Source organism: Cetorhinus maximus, chromosome 19 (genome assembly GCF_964194155.1).
Source record: "Cetorhinus maximus chromosome 19, sCetMax3.hap1.1, whole genome shotgun sequence".
NCBI classification, from domain to species: domain Eukaryota; kingdom Metazoa; phylum Chordata; class Chondrichthyes; order Lamniformes; family Cetorhinidae; genus Cetorhinus; species Cetorhinus maximus.
The window spans coordinates 51033518-51053491 of NC_135897.1; the positions used below are offsets into that span (position 1 = coordinate 51033518).

The 19974-nt window shown below is 44.3% G+C and overlaps 1 protein-coding gene and 1 pseudogene across 6 annotated transcripts in view; one reads left to right on the plus strand and one right to left on the minus strand.

Moving 5' to 3' along the window:
- The window catches only part of naaladl2 (N-acetylated alpha-linked acidic dipeptidase like 2), a 955971-nt gene that overhangs the window by 777807 nt on the left and 158190 nt on the right, over positions 1-19974 (plus strand). The gene's annotated exons all lie outside the window — the stretch shown is intronic.
- LOC144693796 (NADH dehydrogenase [ubiquinone] 1 alpha subcomplex subunit 6 pseudogene) lies at positions 11995-12418 on the minus strand (annotated as a pseudogene).

The window sequence follows — 19974 nt, forward strand, 5'->3', positions numbered from 1 at the left end:
ATGAAAATGTGTTTCCTGCCATTACCCCTGAACAGGCGAGCTCTAATTTTAACGTTGTAATGCCTTTCTCTGGACTCTGTCACCAGAGGAAATAGTTTTTCTCACTCTTTACCTTATCGACTCCTTTCATCATCCTTAACACCTCAATTTGTTCACCTCCTACTCTTCTATAAGATTGGCGAGGACTTAAAGTATTTTTAAAGTATCAGTGCAGAATCACTCAATAGGTTTAGTTCTGTTACATCTGACTAAAACACTCTAGCTTCCCCATCCTCCAGGGAAACTTTATTTATAAAAACAAAGATGACCTTTTGGCTTGGAACACTGAGATTGATATAATTCTGTTGCAATGCTGTATATAATAGATTTTAAATTAGACAGCTGAGGCCTGTCGGCACAGCGCAACATTTGGCAAAGAAGCTATTAATATTAAAATGTTATTTTTAGAACCATCTCATGGGTAGATGAGAAATGAAGATAGCCACTGAAACCATTTTGAAGAATGTTTGAATGATTTTATTGAGTGGCTTTGTGATTGCTTGCTCATTGATAGTTTTCCTACCTGTGCAGTGAATTTGAGACAGTCAGAACATGCGTTACCAGGGTTTGTTATTATGAAAATGATATTCGAGCCAATCAGACACCATGGTCAGGATTTTATGGCCCCTCCCGCCTGGCAGGATATTACAGTCCAACCGAACTGAATGGAGAGTTAAATGGGTCGCCGCATCCGCTGGGGGTAAGACACGCCGTGACAGGGCCGAAAAATCCTGGCCCATGGGGATTATTTTAATTTTCTTGATCCGCTTGGTGTGGCGGAGTGGGGATGCGGGGGCAATGGAGGTGGCCAGTAGAGCGCAGGAAATCTGGAATTCAAGGTCTGGTGTGTTTTGCATCACTGACAGTTTCCCTCCCTGATTGACAGGCTTGGTTTCCTCTCAAGTGGGAATTAGTCTACAGCAGGCTTTAGGATGAGATATGTCTGTACCCTGACAGGGATGGGGGCAATCCTCGTGTCCCAGTGCGTACTGTTGGAGATCGTAGGGTGGGGGCAATGGGTGTTATGGGGAGGTTAGGGTTTGGTAGAGGGGTATGGGGAACAGGTCAGAGGCCTGCACTGTGCCCCTGGCCAAGCTGTTTCACTATAGCTAAAATTCTGGCATCTATTCGACAATGTGGAAAATTGCACATCCTGTCCACAAAAAGCAGGACAAATCCAATCTGGCCAATTATCGCCCCATCAGTCTCCTCTCAATCAATAGCAAAGTGAAAGAAGGTGTCGTCGTCATCTATCAAGCGGCACTTTCTCAGCTATAACCTGCTAACTGACACTTAATTTGGGTTCTGCCAAGGCCACTCAACTCCTGACCTTATTACAGACTTGGTCAAAGCATGGACAAAAGAGCTGAACTCAACAGGTAAAGTGAGAGTGACTGCCCTTGATGTCAAAACACTATTTGACTGGCTGTGGCATCAAAGAACCCTGACAAAATTGAAGTCAATGGGAATTGGGGGGAAAACTTTCCACTGGTTGGAGTCATACCAAGCACAAAGGAAGATGGTTGTGTTTGTTGGCGGCCAAACTTCTCAGTCACAGGATGTTGTTGCAGGAGTTCCTTAAGGTAGTGTCCTAGGCCCAACCATCTTTAGATGCTTCATCAATAACCTTCCCTCCATCAGAAGGTCAGAAGTGGGGATGCTCACTGATGATTGCACAATGTCCAGTGACTCCTCAGACACTGAAGCAGTCAATGTCCATATGCAGCAAGACCTGAACAATATCCAGGCTTGGGCTGACAAGTAGCAAGTAACATTTGCGGCAAACAAGTGCCAGGCAATGACCATCTCCAACAAGAGAGAATCTGATCATCTTCCCTTGATATTCAATGGCATTACCATCACTGAATCCCCCCAACCACCCTATGCACATCCTGGGGGTTATCATTGACCAGAAACTGAACTGGACCAGCCATATAAATACTATGGCTACAAAAGCAGGTCAGAGGCTAGGAATCCTGTGGCGAGTAACCCACCTCCTGACTCCCCAAAGCCTGTCCACCATCTACAAGGCACAAGTCAGGAGTGTGATGGAATACTCCCCACTTGCCTGGATGAGTGCAGCTCCAACAACACTCAAGAAGCTCGATATCATCTGAGACACAGCAGTTCACATGTTTGACACCCCATCCACCACCATAAACATCATTTCCTCTACCACTGACCACCAATGCGCACAGTGACAGCAATGAGTACTATATACAAGATGCACTACAGCAACTCAACAATGCTCTTTCCAAACCCATTACCATCTGGAAGGACAAAGGTAGCAGGTGCATAGGAACACCGCCACCTGCAAGTTCCCCTCCAAGCCACACACCGTCCTGACTTGGAAATATATTGTCTTTCCTTTACTGTCACTGGATCAAAATCCTGGATCTACCTTCCTCAATGCACTCTGGGTGTACCTGTACCAGATGGATTGCAGCAGTTCAAGAAGGCGATTCATCACCACATGCTCAAGGGCAATTAGGGATGGACAACAAAAGGAGCGATGCCCTCATTTCATTTAAAGAAAGATTGTCAGTCTGAACTCATCAGCAAAGATTTTCAAAGAACTTAGCACTGGGACACATTGGCTTGTGAACAGTAAATGCATCAAAATATCATTGAAAAGAACATATTATCAAGCAAATGACAGAAGTATTTATGCAAACTATATTACCTAAGAATGCCATCAGAATGGAAACAACTGCCTGTGGGTTATGTGCTTTACATTACGTTGGGTCTGAACTTTCATGGAGTGGCAGTCATAGTCGGATTGCCTATACGCTCCTTTTTCCTTACCTTTAAACTTTTTCAATCCTGTCTCGCCTCACCTTCCGATTCAGGCCGGGTGAGAATTGTACAGTGCAGCGCACTCCTGAAGCCTTCAGTCGAGTGCTGCTGAATTGAATAGAATGAGGCCAGGCCCCCTTTTTTGTGGCATTAGCTGCCATAAATCAGGGAGAAGATAGGTTTGTCAGGTAAGTGGTTAGAATTTTGGATGGGGCCTCAGCGAGCTGGAGAGGGGTGGTGGGGTTCGGCCGATGGGTAGGGGAGTATTGTCCAGTTGGAATGAGGGGGGTTTTGGGGAGGGGGATCAGCCAATTTGTTGGTGGGGGGGGGTAGGGGGGGTGGCAGTGAAGTAGTTTGGCCAGGTGGTGGGGGAGGCATTGGACAGTCGGGTTGGTGGGAGGTGGTTCGGCCAGAAGTGGGGTGGTAGGGGGGGTTTCGGAGTTTCGGTCCGTCCGGGGTGGGGGTTGTCGGCCAGTCAGGGTGGGGGCGTTGGGGTGTGACGGGTGTGGTGGCCAGTCAGGGGTTGGGGGGTGTGTTGGCCAGTTGTGGGGGTGGTTGCGCAGTTGATGGGGGGGGGGGGGGTATCGTGAATTCAGGGGGGCTGGTAAGTTTGGGCCAGGCCTGGGGGATAATCGGGTTGGGGGAAGTCCCGTAGGGGAAGGGGGTTTGGGTGAGTCCTGTGAGGGGGGTGTGTGGGAGTCCCGTTGGAGTGGGCAGCCCTGTGGAGGAGGAGTGGGTGGGGGGAGGGGTGGGGGGGTGGGTGGGGGTCAGGGGTGCCCCCTGGGCATTCAGGGGTGTGGGGAAATCCTGTGGGGAGTCAGTGTGGGTCTGTACAATAGTTTCTCAGAAGCTAGAAGTGGCTTTAATTCTTCTAACTTTTTCTGGTTAACTATTTGATGTAAGACAGTCAGAACTATCCAAAGTTTGCGAATTAAACCTCAATTTCCGGATGGTTCCCATTGCAGGACAATTGCCCATGAGAAGTTTGCACTTTCCAGTCAATTGCCATGCAATCCTTACCTGGGAACTTCTGGGGGGTGTTCCCCAGCGCATGTTTGGGGTACCCCCCAGATACACTGCCCTGGAGCTCAGAAGTTACGACTCAATGTGTTGACACCCAGTTGATTAAAGCTAGGTTCAACCCAAACAGAATATTTACAGATAAGGAGCCTTCAGTTTGTTTTGTGTTAAGCAACAACATTGTGATATGAGCGATAAGGCAGGTAAACTATTAGTTGTGCAGTTACACAGGAGAAAATAGCCAGTGTCATTCCACAGAAGGAAAATTAGTAACAAAGCTTTTGTGGATTCATGAGTGATTTTGAAAATACTGTACTATCTGACATAGCTCTGAAGGCTTCCAATATGAGACAGTATATGGGGATTGCTAATTGGTAATTATTTAGTGAAAGTAAAAAATGAATGTCTTGCATAGTCATTAATAAATTTGATTTAAGGTATAAACATTTTCAGACATAGTTATCTACATATCAATAGGCTTCACATTTTAGGCTGGATACAGATCAATATGTATCAGATTTCCAGCATCCACAGTATTTTGCTTTTATTTCAATGTTTAATTCACTGCCACATCTCTCCCAGGAATGCCTACCTTGAAGGAGTACTGCTCTTCTCTCCAGTGGGATTTCTGTTTGTCTCCTTCACTTTGTTTGTGTTATGTCTTTGTTATTTAATCTCTCTTGCCCTCTAACGTATTCTTGTCCTTCCTTTTTGTTCTACCCAACCCTTTCCTTCCCTTTTCAACAGCATAAAGCCCATCACATTCCTACCTCTCTCCAGTTCCAACAAAGGGCCATATTGGACTCAAAACATTAACTCCCTTTCTCTCTCCAGAGATGTTGCCTGGCCTGCTGAGTTTTTCCAGCACATTGTTTTTATTCAGATCTCCAACATCCACCATATGTTTGCTTTTATTTAAATATATATTCAAGTTCCAAAAAAGAACTTGCTTACATTTTAGTTTGCTTAAAAAAGAACAAATATTGTGAATTATGGAGTCACCATCTCATCCCTTCAGTCAATGCTGACTTTTACATTTTAACAAGATATTAACAGCTGAGCTAGTAGTACTTCAAATGCTAGTTGTAAATCAAGCAGAGAATTCTATCAAAGATAGATACCATGTGAAAAATACCCCAGTATTCAGCAATGTACAAAGACAAGCACACTTGCTGTTGGATATGGAGCAGGCAATTTAGCAGGTAGCATGGCAGAACTTAATTTGCAACTTAAATTAAACATTGGATACTGGATCTAAATTAATAAAATGCATGTCTGCTAGTAAACGACCTGAACTTCGGATCTTTAAAAGGAAGCAAGATAAAGCTACCTTCTGTTTTCTCTTGTTATTTGAGTTTTCATTAGAAATTTTAATGGTTGCCAATTGGACATGCCTTAGTATCAAAGACCTCCTAGTTAGGGCACATGAATTAAATGTTTATCTCTAAAATTAAATTATAAATAATTTTTTTTTCTCTGCTGCTCCTTGGTATCACTTGCATATGTACGATCCAAAACTGGGAGGGTGGGCAGATTATCAATGTTGCTCACAAACTGGCCACCAGGAGAAACACTTATCATAGCAGTGATCTTTTCACTAAAATTGCCAAGTTGTTGAAAATATAGACTGAAGAAGTGCAATGGGGATGATACCCTCCAGCTTTCTCTCTTTTCCCCATGTAGCAAAGCTAGAATTGCAAAGAGTGGGAAAGGTTTGCTAGGCACAGTATCGGTCCTCTTAATGTAGGTGTGTGAATTTTCAGCAGGTGCAGGGATGAGTATGTGGATATTTTGAATGGAAATCAGAACATTAAGGTGTTAGCAATTGAAAATAAAGTTTCAATTAGTAGTGTGACAAGTCTACAGATGTTTGGAAGCCATTATAATAAGGTTTCTTTCTATGTGAATACACAAAAAATTGTTCTAAATTCATGTTTTACATGATTGTATAATCATGGATTTGAAAGATGTCACTGGGAAAGAAACATACATTGACAGTGGCTGCATGTAATTGGTAGGAACCAGACATTTAGCCTTTTTAAAAAATTATTATACAGGTCGTCAACATTTCCTTAGTAAAGCAATGGTTCTTAAAATAGTAGTTATCAGACCAATCGGAAAAACAATGTAACATTCATGAATTCCAAATAGTAGATTAATTTTATATTACTTGCATCCCTGTATGACAGGGAAGTATCATTATTATGAAATTTAACAAAAAAAAGCAATTGGCATTATGCACCATTTCAGCATGACAGATGGGAGTGCTGTAGTACAAATATTGAGAACGGATATAGTGAGTTTCAAACTGCTTTCCTGTGAATTGAATCAATGGGGTAGATTTTGAATGGAAGTGAAAATTGGATATTTTCTATAATGGGTGGGAGATCCTCAACACCAGTGTTTCCCAATTGAAAATCTGGCCCAATATCTGTAAAGCTTTCTACTTGGGACAGAAACAAAATAGAACAAAGCAAAAATGCACACATTGATCAAAATAACACATGCTTCAAAGAGTCAACAGAATACCTCAATGTGCCAAGGAAAAGGTGTTGAAGCACATTGGAATAGAATTTAGTTAAATGTGTTAAATGATTTCGAGATCATCTGAATAGTAAGTGAATATTACTGCTGTCGAAGAAAGTACATAACAACGTATGGGTTGATAAATCTACTACTCTTCTTAGCCCTCTTCAATGTATTGTTTTGCATGTACTGTTGTGGAGTATTGGTTGCACCTCGGTAGATTTGATTACATCTACGTGGTCATTAGCAGGTTAACTGTAAATCTTTATTAACTACTAGAACTGTTTACAAGCATGCAGTAAAAGGTACAAGCTAGGAGCTGTCTCCATGCTTAAGTCTGCACACGGCTCTGTCCAACACCACACTGATCCTGGATATGGGTCATGTGCTCTGTTACATCACTGTGTGGGTGGAACTGTACTCAGTCCTACATAAACCTTATATGTTCCAGATCCTTATACTATACTTCCCTCCCTTATGTCTTGCATTGTTATTGCTATCATACATTTACATTGTCATTTCAACATTATCACTACTCCATCTCCCCACATCAAATTCTTGAATTCAAAGGTTCAGGTGGTCAGGAGGCCTTATGAGCTTTCCATATCTTGTTTGTACTGCTATTGGAGGAGTGGTGGGCTGCTGCTTCTTTCTTTAGGGTTGTTCTGGCATCTGGGTATGTTTTCATCCTCTTCATGCATTCTTTCATGTTGAACCGCACTTGGTCAGTTCGGCTGTTGCGCTGGTCGGTGGTTGCTACCCTAACTCACTTCTTGTGCAGCGGATGAATATTATGCTCATCTCTTTGTTGTTTCTTTCACTTCTGCTGTTGTGTGGGTCATGGTGATGTCCTCTGTGGCGGAAAATGAGCATTCCTGTGAATATAATGAGGTTTAGTGATACACCGATCTCTGCTTTTCTCTGTCGGCAATGGGCGGCTGCTGCCAGGTTCCAGCATCTTTTGTGGCTTTGATGTGCTGGCTGGGAGATGCAGGGTATGTTCGGTGGTTGCAGTGTTGACCTGTTGTACTGTCTGCAGATCTGGAGGCTGAGGCTCATCGGACTTCTGGTTATTCTCTTTTACATCCTCCACTGGAGGCGTCCTGGGTGGTTCATTGGTCTGACCATTGTAGATTTTGCAGCACCTGTAACAGGAATGGGAAAAACTGCTCCGCAAAGAGAGAAGACAGTTCAGAGCTGAAGTCCCAGTTAGGATACTCTTTTTTATTTGAGTGCTCAGAAACTTGCAGTTTTATATAATTAACGACAGTGGTTGCCTTGACATCTTCTGCCATTTTGAGGAGATTCAGGGCTACACAACCATCTCTGCTCATGATGGAGAAAGACTGGTTACAGATGACGTAAATCAGCTCAAAGGTTTTTTTGCCGCCATGCCTTAGTGGCTCCAGAATCATGTCGATGACTGGAAGACAGATTCCTCTGGGCCCATAGAGTGGTGTATCTCTTGTTCAAAACCAGAGGTGCCTGTGTCACTGGACTAGTATTTCAGAGACCCAGGGTAATGCTCTGGGGACCCAAGTTTGAATCCTGCCACAGCTGTGGTGGAATTTGAATTCAATAAAAATATGGAATTAAAAGTCTAGTGATGACCATGAAACCACTGTTGATTATTGTAAAAAAAAAACTTATCTGGTTCACTAATGTCCTTTAGGGAAGGAAATCTGTCGTCCTTACCTGGTCTGGCCTACATGTGACTCCAGACCCACAGCAATGTGGTTGACTCTCAAGTGCCCTCTGAAATGGCCTAGCAAGCCACTCAGTTGTAACAAACTGCTACAAAGTCACAAAAAAGGAATGAAACTGGACGGACGACCCGGCATCAACCTAGGCACCGGAAACAACAATGGCAAACTCAGCCCTGTTGACCCTGCAAAGTCCTCCTTACTAACATCTGGGCGCTAGTGCCAAAATTGGGAGAGCTGTCTCACAGACTAGTCAAGCAACAGCCTGACATAGTCATCCTCATGGAATTATACCTTACAGATAATGCTCTAGACACCACCATCACCATTCCCTTGGTATGTCCTGTCCCACTGGCAGGACAGGCCCAGCAGAGGTGGTGGCACAGTGGTATACAGTCAGGAGGGAGTTGCCCTGGGAGTCTTTAACATCGACTCCGGACCCCATGAAGTCTTAAGGCATCAGGTCAAACATGGGCAAGGAAATCTCTTGCTGATTACCATGTACCACCCTCCCCCAGCTGATGAATCAGTGCTCCTCCATGTTGAACACCACTTGGAAGAAGCACTGATGGTGGCAAGGTCATAGAATGTACTCTGGGTGGGGTCTTGAATGTCCATCGCCAAGAGTGGCTCAGTAGCACCACTACTGACTGAGCTGGCCGAGTCTTAAATGTCATAGCTGCTAGACTGGGTCTGTGGCTGGTGGTGAGAGAACCAACAAGAGAGAAAAACATTCTTGACCTCATCCTCACAACCTGCCTGCCACAGATGCATCTGTCCATGACAATATCAGTAGGAATGACCACCACACAGTTGTTGTGGAGACGAAGTCCCGCCTTCAAATTGAGGATACCCTCCATCGTGTTGTGTGGCATTACCATGTGCTAAATGGGATAGATTTTGAACATGTCTAGCAACTCAAGACTGTGCATCCATGAGGTGCTTTGGCCATCGGCAGCAGCAGAATTGTACTCGAACACAATCTGTAAACTCATGACCCGGCATATCCCCGACTGTACCATTAACATCAAGCTAGGGATCAACCCTAGCTCAATGAAGAGTGCAGAAGGGCATGCCAGGCGCAGCACCAGGCATAGCCAAAAGTGAGATGTTAACCTGGTGAAGCTATAACACAGGACTACAAGGGTAGATGAAGTGAGAGATCTTGGCGTACAAATACACAGGTCCCTGAAGACAGCAGTTCAAGTAGACAAGATTGTAAAGAAGGCATATGGAATGCTCTCTTTCATTGGCAGAGGTATAGAACATAAAAGTAAGGATATAATGTTGGAATTGTATAAAACACTGGTGAGGCCACAACTGGAGTATTGTGTGCAGTTCTGGTCACCACATTACAGGAAGGACATAGTAGCTCTGGAGAGAGTGCAGAGGAGGTTTACAAGAATTTTGCCAGGCTTAGAAAAGTGTAGCTATGAGGAGAGCTTGGATAGGTTGGGGTTATTTTCCTTATAACAAAGAAGGCTGAGAGGTGACTTGATTGAGGTATACAAAATTATGAGGGGAATAGATAGAGTGGATAGGATAAAATTCTTTCCCTTGATGGAGAATTCTAGAACCAGGGGACATAGATTCAAGATAAGTGGCAGAAGGTGTAGGTGGGACATGAGGAAGAACTTTTTTACGCAGAAGGTAGTGGGTGTCTGGAATTCACTGCCCAAGTTGGTGGTAGAGGCAGAAACTTTAAACTCTTTTAAAAAGTACCTGGATCTGCACCTTAAGTGCTGTAAGCTGCAGGGCTATGGGCCGGGTGCAGGAAGGTGGGATTAGAAAGGGCACCTGGGTGTCCTCGGGCTGGCATGGACAAAATGGGCCGAATGGCCTCCTTCTGTACTGTAACTTTTCTATGGTTCTACTTGTCTGCCAAACAGCATAAGCAGCAAGTGATAGACAGAGCTTAGCATCTCACAACCAACGGATCAGATCTAAGCTCTGCAATTCTGCCACATCCAGTCGTGAATGGTGGTGGACAATTAAACAACTCACTGGAGGAGAAGGCTCCACAAATATCCCCATCCTCAATGATGGAGGAGTCCAGCACATCAGTGCAAAAGATAAGGGTGAGGTATTTGCTACAATCTTCAGCCAGAAGCGCCAAGTGGATCTCGGCCTCCTCCGGAGGTCCCCAGCATCACAGATGCCAGTCTTCAGCCAATTCGATTCACTCCATGTGATATCAAGAAATGGCTGAAGGCAATGGATACTGCAAAGGTATGTGCTGTACACAAAAAGCAGGACAAATCCAACCCAGCCAATTACCACCCCATCAGTCTACTCTCCATCATCTGTAAAGTAGTGGAAGGGGTCATCAACAGTGCTATCAAGCAGCACTTGCCTAGCAATAACCTGCTCACCGACGCCCAGTTTGGGTTCCGCTAGGGCCACTCAGCTACTGACCTCATTACAGCTTTGGTTCAAACATGGACAAAAGGACTGTACCGAGGTGAGGTGAGAGTGACTGCCCTTGACATCAAGGCTGCATTTGACAGAATGTGGCATCAAGGAGCCCAAGCAAAACTGGAGTCAATGGGAATCAGGGGGAAAACTCTCCACTGTTTGGAGTCAAAACTAGCACAAAGGAAGATGGTTGTGGTTGTTGAAGGTCAATCATCTCAGCTCCAGGACATCACTGCAGGAGTTCCTCAGGGTAGTATCCTAGGCTCAACCATCTTCAGCTGCTTTATCAATGACATTCCTTCCATCATAAGGTCAGATGTGGGGTTGTTCACTGATGATTGCATGATGTTAAGCACCATTCGTGACTCCTCAGATACTGGAGCAGTCCATGTCCAAATGCAGCAAGACCTGGACAATATCCAGGCTGGGGCTGTCAAGTGGCAAGTAACATTTGCGCCACACAAGTGTTAGGCAATGATCATCTCCAACAAGAGAGAATCCAACCATCGCCCCTTGATGTTCAATGGCATTCCATCAGTGAATCCCCCACTATCAACATCCTGGGGGTTACCATTGACCAGAAACTGAACTGGACTAGCCATATAAATACTGTGGCTACAAGAGCAGGTCAGAGGCTAGGAACCGTGCGACGAGTAAGTCACCTCCTGACTCCCCAAAGCCTGTCCACCATCTACAAGCACAAGTCAGGAGTGTGATAGAAAACTTCCCACTTGCCTGGATGAGTGCAGCTCCCACAACACTCAAGAAGCTTGACACTGTCCAGTACAAAGCAGCCCGCTTGATTGGCACCCCGTCCACAAACATTCACTCCCTCCACCACCCTTGCACAGTAGCAGCAGTGTATACCATCTACAAGATGCACTGCAGAAGCTCACTAAGGCTTCTGAGACAGCACCTTCCAAACCCACGACCACTACCATCTAGAAGGACAAGGGCAGCAGATAGATGGGAACACCACCACCTGGAAATTCCTTCCAAGTCACTCACCATTGTGACTCGAAAATAAATCGCCATTCCTTCACTGTCACTGGAATTCACTTCCTAACAGCACTGTGGGTGTACCTACGCTACATGGACTGCAGCGGCTCAAGAAGGCAGCTCACCGCCACCTTCTCAAGGGCAACTAGGTATGGGCAATAAATGCTGGCCCAGCCAGCGAAGCCCACATCCCATGAATGAATAAAGAAAGGTCTTCTAGCCATCATTCTTCATCCAACAGGACTGTTACGCTAGCCCCTGTATCTAATTTAAAAATTGATAGGAGGCCTTTGACTGAATCATCCGCATTGCAAGATGAGAAACCAAGATCTTTGAACTCACCCAAGAAGCATGGCTGTCTCTCTTCTGGGCTTGTAGTCTCGACCTCACAGATAATCTTTGGGCCTTCTTTGCGTTTCAGAGTTTCTCCCAAGCGGTTTGCCGTGATGTCCAATCTTTTTTTTTTAACATTACAAGATTTTTTATTTATTTTTTAATATTTATTTCACAATAGCCATTTTCTCTCATTATTTACACCTCGTGTCCCCCATAGAACCTGGAGAGGAAATCTGTGGGTCGGGGTATTTCTGTTTCATGGAAGTAACGCATGATGTGTGTCCGCTGTTCCACACTTTAATAGTTTCTTCAAGATCCATTTTACCCTTAATCACCAGCAAGTCGATAATGCGGGGGTCAGTTACGTGGGCATTTTTCATGAACATTTCCCGTACTTTACCCCGTCCCTGTTTCACTGTGATATCCAGGTAGAATTTATGTATGGTGTTGGGCACCTCCCGGTACCAGGCCCGGTAAAGCTCCCGCACCCGACACTTGGCTTCGCTCTGGTTCCGGGACAGAAAAGGCTTCACCGCCTTGACCGAACCCACCACACGGGCGCCCCCAGCTGCCGCCGCCGCCATCTTGTTGCACTGAAAGCATTGGGCTGAAATTGCAGGACATTGATCTCGTCTGTGGGGGCGCTTCACTCCACAGCATTGGCATGGTTGCTCTGCTGGCTGGTTCAAGTATTGCTTTTCCTGATTTAGAGTGTCTCTGTGTCTTTGTTGCTTAACTAGCTGGACTGTGGGTTGGCCTCTACACCATGATTTTTTCTGTTCCCTTAAAACAGTCCTGTACTGCTTATGGAGTTCTGACTATCTAACTATCTGGATTGCCTTTTCCAGGATTAGGTCTTTCTTTGCTTGCAGGAGGTCAAAGAGTGCATCATCCAGTACTCCTACTATTATTCTGTCTCTGATTAATTCTGATTTTAAATTTCTGTTCTCACAACCTTGTGGTATCCTATATAGATCATTGATGAATCAATCAAGAGGTTCTTCTAGCTGTTGGACTCTCTTATTGAATTTAACTCTTTCAAGTATTTTGTTGCTTCTTAGATTAAAATAAATGTCAAATGATCCTAGTTGCTCTTCAAAATTTGCAGATGATTCATTAATTCCCTGCCTTGCAAAAATGTCATCCGCAACCGGGCGTACTGGCAAAGCAGAGAGAGCTCACCTGCTCTTCTTCTGACTTTTTTTTTAAACCTAGGAGTCTTTTCTTCCAAAGTCCCCAATTTTGTGATTGATCTGGGCCTTAGATTAATCTGAATTGACTTGAAAGTGTGGAATTCTGATCCGTGTTCAAAATTTTAGAAGTGTATGTTCTGCTTTAAGAGCTGTCTGAATTTCAAGATGGCGTCACCGTTCACTCTAAGACAAAAGGATTTCCCGTGCTTGCCAGTTTTGACAGGCTTCACTAGAATGACAATAACATTCAGATTGCAAAAGTTTTAACGATGGCTGCCTGTAGACATCTCTTGGTCAGTGTTTTAGTTTTTTGACTCGTGAGTCCATTGAGTTCGAGCTTCTGCTTGCTTTTTAATGAGCTGAACAGTCGCAATGTTCCCAAAATATTTAATTAATTCTTTCTCTTTTTTTTCGGATGAGTTTGGATGCCACATGTTCAGGCTCCGACTTGGGGATTAAGTTTTTGTGATGGGTTTCTTTCAAACGGCACTTCTGACACCGAGTTACTTTAAAGATTTCGCAGGACTTGTTGCAGCCTGGAATTTTGAAAGATTTAGCTCACTCTTGCAATTTCTGCCAACTCTTCACTCTGAAGATGGATTTGCAGAGGAGATTCATTGGATTTGAAGCAGATTCAGCAGATTCTTCTGCAGTAAGGAATTTTAAATCTGTGCCTTCAGCTTCCAAGCTTTTCTTTGGAGCTTTCTGCTGGTGACTCTTTCCTGTGCCTCTGCTTCTGGAGCTTCTTTTCGGGTCAGAATGCTTTGTTGAATTTTTCTCAGTCTTCCAGCAGAGGAAGAGGAATGATGTGTAGCTGCATATGGGTATGCACATGAGTGTGTTGCACATTGTTAGAAAGTTTCCTAGCCAGATAAATATTGTTTGTTTTCATCACTTTCCCGCTTTGCACATTTTTGGTTGCTGCCAGGCAAGTGACCCTTTTACTTGCGATGAATGGTAAGACAAGAATTGACACTGAGCGGGTGGGGGCAGTGAAAAGGTTGCTTGGTTGTTTGCAGGACTGCTTTGTGTTAGGGAAGTGGTGGGAAAGTGGGTTTTGCTTGTGGCTATCAGGTGGTTGAACTGGTGGAACCTTTGTGAACCTCAGAATAATGAAGGCATGCCAGACAGCAATGTGCTGGTGCCTTGGCTGCATCGTGTTCCTCCTCCACAGAATCATCTGAAGATACTCTGTGCTCTGCACCTTGTTCTTCCTGCAGGTCTAAACCTTGCTGCTGTATAACGTTATGCAGAGTATAGCTCCCCACAAGCATTCTGAAGATCCTGGCTGGTACATATTGCAGGGCTCCTCCAGACATGTCTGGACACCTAACATTTATCTTCAGCAAAAACAAAAATACCTGGAAAAACTCAGCAGGTCTGGCAGCATCTGCGGAGAGGAATACAGTTAACGTTTTGAGTCCGAATGACCCTTCAACAGAACTAAGTAAAAATAGAAGAGAGGTGAAATATAAGCTGGTTTAAGGAGGTGGTGGGACAAGAAGAGCTGGATAGAGGGCCAGTGATAGGTGGAGATTGCCAAAAGATGTCACAGACAAAAGGGCAAAGAGGTGTTGAAGGTGGTGATATTATCTAAAGGAATGTGCTAATTAAGAGTACAAAGCAGGACAAGCAAGGTACAGATAGCCCTAGTGGGGGTGGGGTGGGGGGGAGGGATCGAAATAGGCTTAAAGGTAGAGATAAAACAATGGATGGAAATACACTTAAAAATAATGGAAGTAGGTGGGAAAAGAAAAATCTATATAAATTATTGGAAAAAACAAAAAGGAGGGTGGAAATCGGAAAGGGGGTGGGGATGGAGGAGATAGTTCAAGATCTAAAATTGTTGAACTCAATATTCAGTCCGGAAGGCTGTAAAGTGCCTAGTCGGAAGATGAGGTGCTGTTCCTGCAGTTTGCGTTGAGCTTCACTGGAACAATGCAGCAAGCCAAGGATGGACATGTGGGCATGAGAGCAGGGTGGAGTGTTGAAATGGCAAGCAACAGGGAGGTCTGGGTAACGCTTGTAGACAGACCGAAGGTGTTCTGCAAAGCGGTCACCCAGTCTGCGTTTGGTCTCTCCAGTGTAGAGGAAACCGCATTGGGAGCAACGAATGCAGTAGACTAAGTTGAGGGAAGTGCAAGTGAAATGCTGCTTCACTTGAAAGGAGTGTTTGGGCCCTTGGACGGTGAGGGGAGGGGAAGTAAAAGGGCAGGTGTTGCACCTTCTGCGGTTGCATGGGAAGGTGCCGTGGGAGGGGGTTGAGGTGTAGGGGGTGATGGAGGAGTGGACCAGGGTGTCCCGGAGGGAATGATCCCTGCGGAATGCTGCCGGTGGGGGTGAAGGGAAGATGTGTTTGGTGGTGGCATCATGCTGGAGTTGGCGGAAATGGCGGAGGATGATCCTTTGAATGCGGAGGCTGGTGGGGTGATAAGTGAGGACAAGGGGGACCCTATCATGTTTCTGGAAGGATCATCCTCCGCCATTTCCGCCAACTCCAACGTGATGCCACCACCAAACACATCTTCCCTTCACCCCCCCCCGGACTCAAAACGTTAACTGTGCTCCTCTCCGTAGATGCTGCCAGACCTGCTGAGTTTTTCCAGGTATTTTTGTTTTTGTTTTGGATTTCTAGCATCTGCAGTTTTTTGCTTTTATTTATCTTCAGCATGCCTGTGGCATGCTCACTGACATGTCTAGTCACCAAATAGCTTTCATTGTATCACTCCTGTGACTGAACGGTCGGGTTCCTCATGGTTGTTACTTTTTACATGGATATCCTTTGTTTCCAAGCAGCTAGCAAGCAAGTCTAGTTTGAAGTGCGAAGAGATTATGAAGGGTGGACTGTGAAGACTAAAGCACCATGCCAGCTGCCTGGGAATCTTGTGCACACCAGCATAAACATCTTTTTGTGGTTGCATGTCAGTTGCACATTGATGGGTTGGAAACCGTTGTATTTGATGAATATGGCTGGTTGGTCTGGGGGTGACCACATACATGCAGTCGATGACACTCTGAACCTGTGGGAAGCCAGTTAGAGTGTAAAACCTGACAGCCCACTCATTCTGACATGCATCATCAGTGGCAAAGTTGACATAATTGCTGGTCCTGGCAGACAAGCCATCAGCCACCGGTCTTAAGCATTTGTGGACTGCCAGCTGCAAGATCCTGTAAATGTCTCCAGTAGTGCTCTGGAAGGAGCCAGAAGCAAACAAGTTGAAGGTGGTAATGGCTAACAACCACTGAAAGAAAGTGGCCACCAGGTCCACTTGGCAGCAGTTTTGTTCCAGCACGCTACTAATGTCTGTCACAACCTGATGCAAAATCCTGAGCCTTCTGAGTCACTGATGTTCCTACATATCCAGGAAATTGATCCTCTGCCTGTTACATCCTGCGTTGCAGGTATCACCTCCTGTGAGTTGTACCTCTCTGCTCATCCCCTCTCTCCTGTAGAGCGACCGGCCTCTGAGGAGCAGGCTGGTGCTGCTGCTAATAATCTTGGTCCTCATCTGAAATCCAAAATAAAACCCCATTAGTGGCACCTATGTTACTATAATCGATCAGAGCTCCAAAGTGGAGATCAGACAAAGAAATCTCAAATGTTGTGAAAGTAACCTCTCTACGCAAATGCTGTGAACAAAGCCTTACACACAATCAGACGAGAAAGCAGCTTTGAGGTTTCAGTACTTATTGGCATATTTCCCTGTTATATCTTAAGTCCCCTCCTCTGCCGATGTGTTCTCACCTTGTTTGTGTTGGCAAGTTCAAGAGAGCTCGTGCTCACAGTTAATTCCAAAAGTCATGTTAACACTGCTCTAATTGAACAATTGACATATTGAAATTAGCAACCCACCTTTCCTGAGGGGGTTGCTGTCATGAAGCTGGACAAGCTGCAGTTTAATGCCAAAGTCATACACTGTCAGACCCCACCTGCTGCCAAACCCATACACTCCTGCAAGTTAAAATTCAGCTGATGGCCTCCATCTTTTTCAAACCCATTTGAATTTGCAGCAATGAACCAGCCAAGCAGTCACTCATGTTGTGTTCACATAAGGCCTATAAATTCCTATCTAATTGATATAAATTGTGTATTCTTCCATTTAGCTAGTTCCTAAAGGGAATGGCTAAGTAGAGGTTTTGTACAGCAAGGTTCAACAATCAATCTGTCACTATATTGTATTGATTGGTCAGTGGACCACCAACACGCATTTGCAATTTGGGATCCAACAACATGTAATCTTAGGGGGAGGTCTGCAAAATATTGTGCAATGTGGTGAAGGGAAGGCAAGAAAATTTTCTTTCCTTAAAAGGCCATATTTGGCATATATTTTTACAAGCTTTTCAGTGCAATAAGAACATAATAGGAACATAAGAAATAGGAACAGATGTAGACCATTCAGTCCTTCGAACCATTCTGCTCTGCCTTTCAATAAGATCATGGCTGATCTACTTGCGTTTCGAATTCCACATTCCCATCTACCCCTGATAACCTTAGATTCTTGTTAAGTGAGAGAATCAATCTACTACTGCCTTAAAAATATTCAATGACCCCGCCTCCACCGCCTGATGAGGCAGAGAATTCCAAAGTCACACAACCCTCTGAGAAAAAAATTCTCCTCATCTCTGTCCTAAAAGGTCGACCCCTAATTTTAAAACAGTGCCCCCTCGTTCTGGACTCACCCACAAGAGGAAACATCCTTTCGACATCCACCTTGTCAAGGCCGTTCAGGATCTTGTACGCTCCAATTATGTCACCCCTCACTCTTCTAGACTCCAGTGGAAACAAGCGCAGTTTGCCTAACCTTTCCTCATAAGACAACCCACTCATTCCAGGAATCAATCTAGTAAACCGCCTCCAACGCATTTACATCCTTCCTTAAATAAAGAGACCAAAACAGTACACAGTATTCGAGGTGCGGTCTCACCAATGCCCTGTATAACTGAAGCATAACATCCTTACTTTTATGTTCAATTTTTATCATAATAAAGGATAGTATTCTATTAGTTACTTGCTGTATCTGCATACCAACTTTTTTTGACTCATGCAGCAGAACACCTAGATCTCTCTGTACCTCAGAATTCTGTAGCTGTTCTCCATTTAAGTAATACTCTGTTTTTTGTTCTTCCTGCCAAAATGAACAACTTCATATTTTCCCACATTAAACTCTATTTGCCAGATCTTTGCTCACTGACTCAATCTATCTAGGTCTGTCTGCAACCTCCTCATGTCCTCTTCACAGCATACTTTCCTAGCTATCTTTGTGTCATCTGCAAATTTAGCCAGCCAATCTTCTATTCATGCTAATATGTTACCCCCATACCATGCGCTTTTATTTTGGGTAATATCCTTTGATGTGGCACCTTATCAAATGCCTTCTGGAAACCCAAGTACAGTACGTCTACAGGCTCCTCTTTATCCACAGAGCATGTTACTCCTTCAAAAAAAATCCAATAAATTGATTAAACATGACTTTCCTTTCACAAAACAATGCTGACAAATATATAAACAATATTGTCACGCTATGTCTCTTACTAATTCGCGTAAACCCTGAAATATTATTGTGGAATAATGAAATACAGATATGTTTGAAATTCTTCCTTCCATTATTTCAACAGAGATGTTAATGTATTTAAGCAGATACAGACTCTTTGGATGTCATTATTTAGTGACTTTTTTTGGGTTCTTCCAATAAGGAACCCAACCCTGTATATATTTAAAAACTCTATCTTTATTACTATTTCTTATTTTCAAACTGGACTTTTCTGCTGAACAAGGATGATTAAGATGGTTGACCCTCTGTCTGGAAATTGTCCCCAATGGTCTCCAGAACAACAGAATTCTCTTCTCAATTTCGGGAATGCCACACCTCGTTATGACTAAGGAACTTATAACAGACCACCTGGGATTATTCAGACCCATTTCAAAGGGAGCTACAGGAATGCCATTTGCATTTGATAAGCCAACCTTGCTAGTGGAATCCATAGGTCTGCTGAGACAATAGCTCCCCAAACACCGGGCCCTCAGTACGAATGGCACCCATTTCAACCCATAATGGCTGAGATATTATCAGTCCTGAAAACAAAGCCAAATTCCAGATGCTGGATAAACATCCTTTGTTGAAGTCGCTGTGGAGAAGGAAGTCACATGATCCAAGACTCTGTCCTGTTGAGCAGTTTAATATTACTATTCTGAGCTGTGCAACCAGTCTCACGTTTAACACCCAACTGCCCACACAGAAGCAAGCTCTGTCCACACAGGAGCAAGCTCTGTCCACCGGCCCATCTAACCTGACTCTACTGGAAGATTTTGTATCCTCGCCTACAGGACTGATGCAATCTCTGCATGCCCACTTCATCTTGCGGCATCGACGTCACCTGAAAAAGCGAATCTTACAACACCAGTCTCCAGCCAGCTGACCATTGAATGCCTACATGAAAGACTTCCTCAATGAACTCTGACTTTGGGACTCTGGAACATGCGTGAACCAATATTCATTTACTCTGTGGCACTTGTACTCTCAAACCTCCTTTTCTGTATCCCCCCCCAACCCTCCTTTACTGTGTGAATGTGGAGTGGGACGTTGCTAGCACTACTTTTTGTGGGTTTTGAATGCGTACAATAAACTAACCTGCTGAGTTAATCTTAACTCAAGTTTGCTGTGGGACTATTAGTAAAATTGGATCACACAAAAACTTGAGGGGTTGGCAAACTACGCCACCGCTTATTCTAAAAAAAAGTCTAATTCAAAACATCTTCTGTTTTCAGACAGGTAGTAAGAGGAAAACAGTGCTGTTTGAACTGACCCCTTGCTGCCTGTAACACATTCATGAGAAACAGGTCAACAGTGAGTAGCAGAAGAGGTGTGTGCAGAGGCTCCAGCTGGTCCTGGGTGAAAGTCAAGTATGCTACATGACCCTTCCAACTTACTTTAGGATAAAATTGTCCT